This window comes from Phyllobates terribilis, unplaced genomic scaffold (assembly GCF_046119375.1).
Source record: "Phyllobates terribilis strain yellow unplaced genomic scaffold, ASM4611937v1 Scaffold_12__6_contigs__length_324123572, whole genome shotgun sequence".
Lineage (NCBI taxonomy): Eukaryota > Metazoa > Chordata > Amphibia > Anura > Dendrobatidae > Phyllobates > Phyllobates terribilis.
In genome coordinates, this window is record NW_027362772.1 from 88820613 (window position 1) to 88832688 (window position 12076).

Below are 12076 nucleotides of genomic sequence, written 5' to 3' on the forward strand. Positions count from 1 at the left end.
GGGGCGGGGCTGACATCCTCTCACAGTGTACAGGCTGGTTGTCAGTGACAGGGGGCGGGGCTGACAACCTCTCACAGTATACAGGCTGGTTGTCAGTGACAGGGGGCGGGGCTGACATCCTCTCACAGTGTACAGGCTGGTTGTCAGTGACAGGGGGCGGGGCTGACAACCTCTCACAGTATACAGGCTGGTTGTCAGTGACAGGGGGCGGGGCTGACAACCTCTCACAGTATACAGGCTGATTGTCAGTGACAGGGGGCGGGGCTGACAACCTCTCACAGTATACAGGCTGGTTGTCAGTGACAGGGGGTGGGGCTGACAGCCTCTCACAGTGTACAGGCTGGTTGTCAGTGACAGGGGGCGGGGCTGACATCCTCTCACAGTGTACAGGCTGGTTGTTAGTTACAGGGGGCGGGGCTGACAACCTCTCACAGTATACAGGCTGGTTGTCAGTGACAGGGGGTGGGGCTGACATCCTCTCACAGTGTACAGGCTGGTTGTCAGTGACAGGGGGCGGGGCTGACATCCTCTCACAGTGTACAGGCTGGTTGTTAGTTACAGGGGGCGGGGCTGACAACCTCTCACAGTATACAGGCTGGTTGTCAGTGACAGGGGGCGGGGCTGAAAACCTCTCACAGTATACAGGCTGGTTGTCAGTGACGGGGCGGGGCTGACAACCTCTCACAGTATACAGGCTGGTTGTCAGTGACAGGGGGTGGGGCTGACAACCTCTCACAGTGTACAGGCTGGTTGTCAGTGACAGGGGAGGGGCTGACAGCCTCTCACAGTGTACAGGCTGGATGTCAGTGACAGGGGGCGGGGCTGACAACCTCTCACAGTATACAGGCTGGATGTCAGTGACAGGGGGTGGGGCTGACAACCTCTCAGTATACAGGCTAGTTGTCAGTGACAGGGGGCGGGGCTGACATCCTCTCACAGTGTACAGGCTGGTTGTCAGTGGCAGGGGGAGCGGCTGACTACCTCTCACAGTATACAGGTTGGTTGTCAGTGACAGGGGGCGGGGCTGACAACCTCTCATAGTGTACAGGCTGGTTGTCAGTGACAGGGGGCGGGGCTGACAACCTCTCACAGTATACAGGCTGGTTGTCAGTGACAGGGGGTGGGGCTGACAACCTCTCACAGTATACAGGCTGGTTGTCAGTGACAGGGGGCGGGGCTGACAACCTCTCACAGTATACAGGCTGGTTGTCAGTGACAGGGGGCGGGGCTGACAACCTCTCACAGTATACAGGCTGGTTGTCAGTGACAGGGGGTGGGGCTGACAACCTCTCACAGTGTACAGGCTGGTTGTCAGTGACAGGCGGCAGGGCTGACAACCTCTCACAGTGTACAGGCTGGTTGTCAGTGGCAGGGGGCGGGGCTGACAACCTCTCACAGTGTACAGGCTGGTTGTCAGTGGCAGGGGGTGGGGCTGACAACCTCTCACAGTGTACAGGCTGGTTGTCAGTGACAGGGGGCGGGGCTGACAACCTCTCATAGTATAAAGGCTGGTTGTCAGTGACAGGGGGTGGGGCTGACAACCTCTCACAGTGTACAGGCTGGTTGTCAGTCACAGGGGGCGGGGCTGACAACCTCTCATAGTATAAAGGCTGGTTGTCAGTGGCAGGGGTCGGGGCTGACAACCTCTCACAGTGTACAGGCTGGTTGTCAGTCACAGGGGGTGGGGCTGACAACCTCTCACAGTGTTCAGGCTGGTTGTCAGTCACAGGGGGTGGGGCTGACAACCTCTCACAGTGTACAGGCTGGTTGTCAGTGACAGGGGGTGGGGCTGACAACCTCTCACAGTGTACAGGCTGGTTGTCAGTCACAGGGGGTGGGGCTGACAACCTCTCACAGTGTACAGGCTGGTTGTCAGTGACAGGGGGTGGGGCTGACAACCTCTCACAGTGTACAGGCTGGTTGTCAGTGGCAGTGGTCGGGGCTGACCACCTCTCACAGTGTACAGGCTGGTTGTCAGTGGCAGGGGGCGGGGCTGGTAACCTCTCACAGTGTACAGGCTGGTTGTCAGTGACAGGGGGCGGGGCTGACAACCTCTCACAGTATACAGGCTGGTTGTCAGTCACAGGGGGTGGGGCTGACAACCTCTCACAGTATACAGGCTGGTTGTCAGTGACGGGGTCGGGGCTGACAACCTCTCACAGTGTACAGGCTGGTTGTCAGTGACGGGGTCGGGGCCGACAACCTCTCACAGTGTACAGGCTGGTTGTCAGTGACAGGGGGCGGGGCCGACAACCTCTCACAGTATACAGGCTGGTTGTCAGTGACAGGGGGCGGGGCTGACAACCTCTCACAGTGTACAGGCTGGTTGTCAGTGACAGGGGGCGGGGCCGACAACCTCTCACAGTATACAGGCTGGTTGTCAGTGGCAGGGGGCGGGGCTGACAACCTCTCACAGTATACAGGCTGGTTATCAGGGACAGGGGGCGGGGCTGACAACCTCTCACAGTGTACAGGCTGGTTGTCAGTGACAGGGGGCGGGGCCGACAACCTCTCACAGTATACAGGCTGGTTGTCAGTGACAGGGGGCGGGGCCGACAACCTCTCACAGTATACAGGCTGGTTGTCAGTGACAGGGGGCGGGGCTGACAACCTCTCACAATGTACAGGCTGGTTGTCAGTGGCAGGGGGCGGGGCTGACAACCTCTCACAGTATACAGGCTGGTTGTCAGTGACGGGGTCGGGGCCGACAACCTCTCACAGTGTACAGGCTGGTTGTCAGTGACAGGGGGCGGGGCCGACAACCTCTCACAGTATACAGGCTGGTTGTCAGTGACAGGGGGCGGGGCTGACAGCCTTCCACAGTATACAGGCTGGTTGTCAGTGACAGGGGGCGGGGCTGACAAACTCACAGTATACAGGCTGGTTGTCAGTGACAGGGGGCGGGGCTGACAGCCTTCCACAGTATACAGGCTGGTTGTCAGTGACAGGGGGCGGGGCTGACAACCTCTCACAGTATACAGGCTGGTTGTCAGTGACAGGGGGTGGGGCTGACAGCCTCTCACAGTGTACAGGCTGGTTGTCAGTGACAGGGGGCGGGGCTGACATCCTCTCACAGTGTACAGGCTGGTTGTCAGTGACAGGGGGCGGGGCTGACAACCTCTCACAGTATACAGGCTGGTTGTCAGTGACAGGGGGTGGGGCTGACAGCCTCTCACAGTGTACAGGCTGGTTGTCAGTGACAGGGGGCGGGGCTGACATCCTCTCACAGTGTACAGGCTGGTTGTCAGTGACAGGGGGCGGGGCTGACAACCTCTCACAGTATACAGGCTGGTTGTCAGTGACAGGGGGATGGGCTGACAACCTCTCTCCGTGTACAGGCTGGTTGTCAGTGACAGGGGGCGGGGCTGACAACCTCTCACAGTGTACAGGCTGGTTGTCAGTGACAGGGGGCGGGGCTGACAACCTCTCACAGTGTACAGGCTGGTTGTTAGTTACAGGGGGCGGGGCTGACAACCTCTCACAGTATACAGGCTGGTTGTCAGTGACAGGGGGCGGGGCTGAAAACCTCTCACAGTGTACAGGCTGGTTGTCAGTGACAGGGGGCGGGGCTGACAACCTCTCACAGTATACAGGCTGGATGTCAGTGACAGGGGGTGGGGCTGACAACCTCTCACAGTATACAGGCTGGTTGTCAGTGACAGGGGGTGGGGCTGACAACCTCTCACAGTGTACAGGCTGGTTGTCAGTGACAGGGGAGGGGCTGACAGCCTCTCACAGTGTACAGGCTGGATGTCAGTGACAGGGGGCGGGGCTGACAACCTCTCACAGTATACAGGCTGGATGTCAGTGACAGGGGGCGGGGCTGACAACCTCTCACAGTATACAGGCTAGTTGTCAGTGACAGGGGGCGGGGCTGACATCCTCTCACAGTGTACAGGCTGTTTGTCAGTGACAGGGGGCGGGGCTGACAGCCTCTCACAGTATACAGGCTAGTTGTCAGTTACAGGGGGCGGGGCTGACAACCTCTCATAGTGTACAGGCTGGTTGTCAGTGGCAGGGGGCGGGGCTGACAACCTCTCACAGTATACAGGCTGGTTATCAGGGACAGGGGGCGGCGCTGACATCCTCTCACAGTATACAGGCTGGTTGTCAGTGACAGGGGGCGGGGCTGACAACCTCTCACAGTATACAGGCTGGTTGTCAGTGACAGGGGGCGGGGCTGACAACCTCTCACAGTATACAGGCTGGTTGTCAGTGACAGGGGGTGGGGCTGACAACCTCTCACAGTGTACAGGCTGGTTGTCAGTGACAGGCGGCAGGGCTGACAACCTCTCACAGTGTACAGGCTGGTTGTCAGTGGCAGGGGGCGGGGCTGACAACCTCTCACAGTGTACAGGCTGGTTGTCAGTGGCAGGGGGTGGGGCTGACAACCTCTCACAGTGTACAGGCTGGTTGTCAGTGACAGGGGGTGGGGCTGACAACCTCTCACAGTGTACAGGCTGGTTGTCAGTGACAGGGGGTGGGGCTGACAACCTCTCACAGTGTACAGGCAGGTTGTCAGTGACAGGGGGCGGGGCTGACAACCTCTCATAGTATAAAGGCTGGTTGTCAGTGACAGGGGGTGGGGCTGACAACCTCTCACAGTGTACAGGCTGGTTGTCAGTCACAGGGGGCGGGGCTGACAACCTCTCATAGTATAAAGGCTGGTTGTCAGTGGCAGGGGTCGGGGCTGACAACCTCTCACAGTGTACAGGCTGGTTGTCAGTCACAGGGGGTGGGGCTGACAACCTCTCACAGTGTTCAGGCTGGTTGTCAGTCACAGGGGGTGGGGCTGACAACCTCTCACAGTGTACAGGCTGGTTGTCAGTGACAGGGGGTGGGGCTGACAACCTCTCACAGTGTACAGGCTGGTTGTCAGTGGCAGTGGTCGGGGCTGACCACCTCTCACAGTGTACAGGCTGGTTGTCAGTGGCAGGGGGCGGGGCTGGTAACCTCTCACAGTGTACAGGCTGGTTGTCAGTGACAGGGGGTGGGGCTGACAACCTCTCACAGTATACAGGCTGGTTGTCAGTGGCAGGGGGTGGGGCTGACCACCTCTCACAGTGTACAGGCTGGTTGTCAGTTACAGGGGATGGGGCTGACAACCTCTCACAGTATACAGGCTGGTTGTCAGTGACAGGGGGTGGGGCTGACAACCTCTCACAGTATACAGGCAGGTTGTCTGTGACAGGGGGTGGGGCTGACATCCTCTCACAGTATACAGGCTGGTTGTCAGTGACAGGGGGTGGGGCTGACAACCTCTCACAGTGTGCAGGCTGGTTGTCAGTGACAGGGGGCAGGGCTGATAACCTCTCACAGTATACAGGCTGGTTGTCAGTGGCACGGGGCGGGGCTGACAACCTCTCACAGTGTGCAGGCTGGTTGTCAGTGACAGGGGGCGGGGCTGACAACCTATTGCAGTGTACAGGCTGGTTGTCAGTGACAGGGGGCGGGGCCGCCAACCTCTCACAGTATACAGGCTGGTTGTCAGTGGCAGGGGGAGGGGCTGACAACCTCTCACAGTATACAGGCTGGTTGTCAGTGACAGGGGGCGGGGCTGACAACCTCTGACAGTATACAGGCTGGTTGTCAGTGACAGGGGGCGGGGCTGACAACCTCTCACAGTATACAGGCTGGTTGTCAGTGGCAGGGGGCGGGGCTGACAACCTCTCACAGTATACAGGCTGGTTGTCAGTGGCAGGGGGCGGGGCTGACAATCTCTCACATGCATCGGCTGGTTGTCAGTGGCAGGGGTCGGGGCTGACAACCTCTCACAGTGTACAGGCTGGTTGTCAGTCACAGGGGGTGGGGCTGACAACCTCTCACAGTGTACAGGCTGGTTGTCAGTGACAGGGGGTGGGGCTGACAACCTCTCACAGTGTACAGGCTGGTTGTCAGTGGCAGTGGTCGGGGCTGACCACCTCTCACAGTGTGCAGGCTGGTTGTCAGTGGCAGGGGGTGGGGCTCACAACCTCTCACAGTGTACAGGCTGGTTGTCAGTGGCAGGGGGAGGGGCTGACAACCTCTCACAGTATACAGGCTGGTTGTCAGTGACAGGGGGCGGGGCTGACAACCTCTGACAGTATACAGGCTGGTTGTCAGTGACAGGGGGCGGGGCTGACAACCTCTCACAGTATACAGGCTGGTTGTCAGTGGCAGGGGGCGGGGCCGACAACCTCTCACAGTATACAGGCTGGTTGTCAGTGACAGGGGGCGGGGCTGACAACCTCTGACAGTATACAGCCTGGTTGTCAGTGGCAGGGGGAGGGGCTGACAACCTCTCACAGTATACAGGCTGGTTGTCAGTGACAGGGGGCGGGGCTGACAACCTCTGACAGTATACAGCCTGGTTGTCAGTGGCAGGGGGCGGGGCTGATAACCTCTCACAGTATACAGCCTGGTTGTCAGTGGCAGGGGGCGGGGCTGACAACCTCTCACAGTATACAGGCTGGTTGTCAGTGGCAGGGGGCGGGGCTGACAATCTCTCACATGCATCGGCTGGTTGTCAGTGGCAGGGGTCGGGGCTGACAACCTCTCACAGTGTACAGGCTGGTTGTCAGTCACAGGGGGTGGGGCTGACAACCTCTCACAGTGTACAGGCTGGTTGTCAGTGACAGGGGGTGGGGCTGACAACCTCTCACAGTGTACAGGCTGGTTGTCAGTGGCAGTGGTCGGGGCTGACCACCTCTCACAGTGTGCAGGCTGGTTGTCAGTGGCAGGGGGTGGGGCTCACAACCTCTCACAGTGTACAGGCTGGTTGTCAGTGGCAGGGGGTGGGGCTGACAACCTCTCACAGTATAAAGGCTGGTTGTCAGTGACAGGGGGCGGGGCTGACCACCTCTCACAGTGTACAGGCTGGTTGTCAGTGGCAGGGGGTGGGGCTGACAACCTCTCACAGTGTACAGGCTGGTTGTCTGTGACGGGGTGGGGCTGACATCGTCTCACAGTGTACAGGCTGGTTGTCAGTGACAGGGGGTGGGGCTGACAACCTCTCACAGTATACAGGCTGGTTGTCAGTGACAGGCGGCAGGGCTGACAACCTCTCACAGTATACAGGCTGGTTGTCAGTGACAGGCGGCAGGGCTGACAACCTCTCACAGTGTACAGGCTGGTTGTCAGTGACAGGGGGCGGGGCTGACATCCTCTCACAGTGTACAGGCTGGTTGTCAGTGGCAGGGGGAGGGGCGGAAAACCTCTCACAGTGTACAGGCTGGTTGTCAGTGACAGGGGGCGGGGCTGATAACCTCTCACAATGTACAGGCTGGTTGTCAGTGGCACGGGGCGGGGCTGACAACCTCTCACAGTGTACAGGCTGGTTGTCAGTGACAGGGGGCGGGGCTGACATCCTCTCACAGTGTACAGGCTGGTTGTCAGTGGCAGGGGGAGGGGCGGACAACCTCTCACAGTGTACAGGCTGGTTGTCAGTGACAGGGGGCGGGGCTGATAACCTCTCACAATGTACAGGCTGGTTGTCAGTGACAGGGGGCGGGGCTGACAACCTCTCACAGTATACAGGCTGGTTGTCAGTGACAGGGGGCGGGGCTGACATCCTCTCACAGTGTACAGGCTGGTTGTCAGTGACAGGGGGCGGGGCTGACAACCTATTGCAGTGTACAGGCTGGTTGTCAGTGACAGGTGGAGGGGCCGACAACCTCTCACAGTATACAGGCTGGTTGTCAGTGACAGGGGGCGGGGCTGACAACCTCTGACAGTATACAGGCTGGTTGTCAGTGACAGTTGGAGGGGCCGACAACCTCTCACAGTATACAGGCTGGTTGTCAGTGACAGGGGGCGGGGCTGACAACCTCTGACAGTATACAGGCTGGTTGTCAGTGGGAGGGGGCGGGGCTGATAACCTCTCACAGTATACAGCCTGGTTGTCAGTGGCAGGGGGCGGGGCTGACAACCTCTCACAGTATACAGGCTGGTTGTCAGTGGCAGGGGGCGGGGCTGACATCCTCTCACAGTATACAGGCTGGTTGTCAGTGGCAGGGGGAGGGGCTGACAACCTCTCACAGTATACAGGCTGGTTGTCAGTGACAGGGGGCGGGGCTGACAACCTCTCACAGTATACAGGCTGGTTGTCAGTGGCAGGGGGTGGGGCTGACAACCTCTCACAGTATACAGGCTGGTTGTTAGTGACAGGGGGCGGGGCTGACAACCTCTCACAGTATACAGGCTGGTTGTCAGTGGCAGGGGGTGGGGCTGACAACCTCTCACAGTATACAGGCTGGTTGTTAGTGACAGGGGGCGGGGCTGACAACCTCTCACAGTGTACAGGCTGGTTGTCAGTGACAGGGGGTGGGGCTGACAACCTCTCACAGTATACAGGCTGGTTGTCAGTGACAGGGGGCGGGGCTGACAACCTCTCACAGTATGCAGTCTGGTTGTCAGTGGCAGGGGGTGGGGCTGACAACCTCTCACAGTATACAGGCTGGTTGTCAGTGACAGGGGGTGGGGCTGACAACCTCTCACATTATACAGGCTGGTTGTCAGTGACAGGGTGTAGTGCTGACAACCTCTTACAGTATACAGGCTGGTTGTCAGTCACAGGGGGCGGGGCTGACAACCTCTCACAGTATACAGGCTGGTTGTCAGTGACATGGGGCGGGGCTGACAACCTCTCACAGTATGCAGTCTGGTTGTCAGTGACAGAGGGCGGGGCTGACAACCTCTCACAGTATACAGGCTGGTTGTCAGTGACAGGGGGCGGGGCTGACAACCCCTCACAGTATACAGGCTGGATGTCAGTGACAGGGGGCGGGGCTGACAACCTCTCACAGTATACAGGCTGGTTGTCAGTGACAGGGGGCGGGGCTGACAACCTCTCACAGTATACAGGCTGGTTGTCAGTGACAGGGGGAGGGGCTGACAACCTCTCACAGTATACAGGCTGGTTGTCAGTGACCGGGGGCGGGGCTGACAACCTCTCACAGTATACAGGCTGGTTGTCAGTGACAGGGGGTGGGGCTGACAACCTCTCACAGTATACAGGCTGGTTGTCAGTGACAGGCGGCAGGGCTGACAACCTCTGACAGTATACAGGCTGGTTGTCAGTGACAGGCGGCAGGGCTGACAACCTCTCACAGTATACAGGCTGGTTGTCAGTGTCAGGGGGCGGGGCTGACAACCTCTCACAGTGTACAGGCTGGTTGTCAGTGGCAGGGGGAGGGGCGGACAACCTCTCACAGTGTACAGGCTGGTTCTCAGTGGCAGGGGGAGGGGCGGACAACCTCTCACAGTGTACAGGCTGGTTGTCAGTGACAGGGGGCGGGGCTGACAACCCCTCACAGTATACAGGCTGGTTGTCAGTGACAGGGGGCGTGCCTGACTACCTCTCACAGTATACAGGCTGGTTGGCAGTGACAAGGGGCGTGGCTGACAACCTCTCACAGTATACAGGCTGGTTGTCAGTGACAGGGGGCGGGCCTGACAACCTCTCACAGTGTACAGGCTGGTTGTCAGTGACAGGGGGCGGGGCTGACAGCCTCTCACAGTATACAGGCTGGTTGTCAGTGACAGGGGGCGGGGCTGACAACCTCTCATAGTGTACAGGCTGGTTGTCAGGGACAGGGGGCGGGGCTGACAACCTCTCACATTATACAGGCTGGTTGTCAGTGACAGGGGGCAGGGCTGACAACCTCTCATAGTGTACAGGCTGGTTGTCAGGGACAGGGGGCGGGGCTGACATCCTCTCACAGTGTACAGGCTGGTTGTCAGTGACAGGGGGTGGGGCTGACAACCTCTCACAGTATACAGGCTGGTTGTCAGTGACAGGGGGCGTGGCTGACAACCTCTCATAGTGTACAGGCTGGTTGTCAGGGACAGGGGGCGGGGCTGACATCCTCTCACAGTGTACAGGCTGGTTGTCAGTGACAGGCGGCAGGGCTGACAACCTCTCACAGTGTACAGGCTGGTTGTCTGTGACAGGGGGCGTGGCTGACAACCTCTCACAGTATACAGACTGGTTGTCAGTGACAGGGGGCGGGGCTGACAACCTCTCACAGTGTACAGGCTGGTTGTCAGTGACAGGGGGTGGGGCTGACAACCTCTCACAGTGTACAGGCTGGTTGTCAGTGACAGGGGGTGGGGCTGACAACCTCTCTCAGTGTACAGGCTGGTTGTCAGTGACAGGGGGCGGGGCTGACAACCTCTCACAGTATACAGGCAGGTTGTCAGTGACAGGGGGTGGGGCTGACAACCTCTCACAGTATACAGGCAGGTTGTCAGTGACAGGGGGTGGGGCTGACAGCCTCTCACATTATACAGGCTGGTTGTCAGTGACAGGGGGCGGGGCTGACAACCTCTCACAGTATACAGGCTGGTTGTCAGTGACAGGGGGTGGGGCTGACAACCTCTCACAGTATACAGGCTGGTTGTCCGTGACAGGGGGCGGGGCTGACAACCTCTCACAGTATACAGGCTTGTTGTCAGTGACAGGGGGCGGGGCTGATAACCTCTCACAATGTACAGGCTGGTTGTCAGTGACAGAGGGCGTGGCTGACAACCTCTCACAGTATACAGGCTGGTTGTCAGTGACAGGGGGCGTGGCTGACCACCTCTCACAGTGTACAGGCTGGTTGTCAGTGACAGGGGGCGGGGCTGACAACCTCTCACAGTGTACAGGCTGGTTGTCAGTGACAGGGGGCGGGGCTGACAACCTCTCACAGTATACAGGCAGGTTGTCAGTGACAGGGGGCGGGGCTGACAACCTCTCACAGTATACAGGCTGGTTGTAAGTGACAGGGGGCGGGGCTGACAACCTCTCACAGTATACAGGCAGGTTGTCTGTGACAGGGGGTGGGGCTTACAACCTCTCACAGTATACAGGCTGGTTGTCAGTGACAGGGGGCGTGGCTGACCACCTCTCACAGTGTACAGGCTGGTTGTCAGTGACAGGGGGCGGGGCTGACAACCTCTCACAGTATACAGGCTGGTTGTCAGTGACAGGGGGCGGGGCTGACAACCTCTCACAGTATACAGGCTGGTTGTCAGTGACAGGGGGCGTGGCTGCCACCTCTCACAGTGTACAGGCTGGTTGTCAGTGACAGGGGGCGGGGCTGACAACCTCTCACAGTATACAGGCAGGTTGTCTGTGACAGGGGGTGGGGCTGACAACCTCTCACAGTATACAGGCAGATTGTCTGTGACAGGGGGTGGGGCTGACAACCTCTCACAGTATACAGGCTGGTTGTCAGTGACAGGGGGCGGGGCTGACAACCTCTCACAGTATACAGGCAGGTTGTCTGTGACAGGGGGTGGGGCTGACAACCTCTCACAGTATACAGGCTGGTTGTCTGTGACAGGGGGTGGGGCTGACAACCTCTCACAGTGTACAGGCTGGTTGTCAGTGACAGGGGGCGGGGCTGACCACCTCTCACAGTGTACAGGCTGATTGTCAGTGACAGGGGGCGGGGCTGACCACCTCTCACAGTGTACAGGCTGGTTGTCAGTGACAGGGGGCGGGGCTGACAACCTCTCACAGTATACAGGCTGGTTGTCAGTGACAGGGGGTGGGGCTGACCACCTCTCACAGTGTACAGGCTGGTTGTCAGTGACAGGGGGTGGGGCTGACCACCTCTCACAGTGTACAGGCTGGTTGTCAGTGACAGGGGGTGGGGCTGACCACCTCTCACAGTATACAGGCTGGTTGTCAGTGACAGGGGGTGGGGCTGACAACCTCTCACAGTGTACAGGCTGGTTGTCTGTGACAGGGGGTGGGGCTGACAACCTCTCACAGTATACAGGCAGGTTGTCTGTGACAGGGGGTGGGGCTGACAACCTCTCACATTATACAGGCTGGTTGTCAGTGACAGGGGGCGGGGCTGACAACCTCTCACAGTATACAGGCAGGTTGTCTGTGACAGGGGGTGGGGCTTACAACCTCTCACAGTATACAGGCTGGTTGTCAGTGACAGGGGGCGGGGCTGACCACCTCTCACAGTGTACAGGCTGGTTGTCAGTGACAGGGGGCGGGGCTGACAACCTCTCACAGTATACAGGCTGGTTGTCAGTGACAGGGGGCGTGGCTGCCACCTCTCACAGTGTACAGGCTGGTTGTCAGTGACAGGGGGCG

At 59.1% G+C, this 12076-nt stretch overlaps 1 protein-coding gene across 1 annotated transcript in view; it reads left to right on the forward strand.

Annotated features, from left to right (window-relative positions):
- LOC141172170 (alkaline phosphatase-like) overlaps positions 1-12076 on the forward strand; it is a 104061-nt gene that overhangs the window by 50730 nt on the left and 41255 nt on the right. The window lies entirely within an intron of this gene.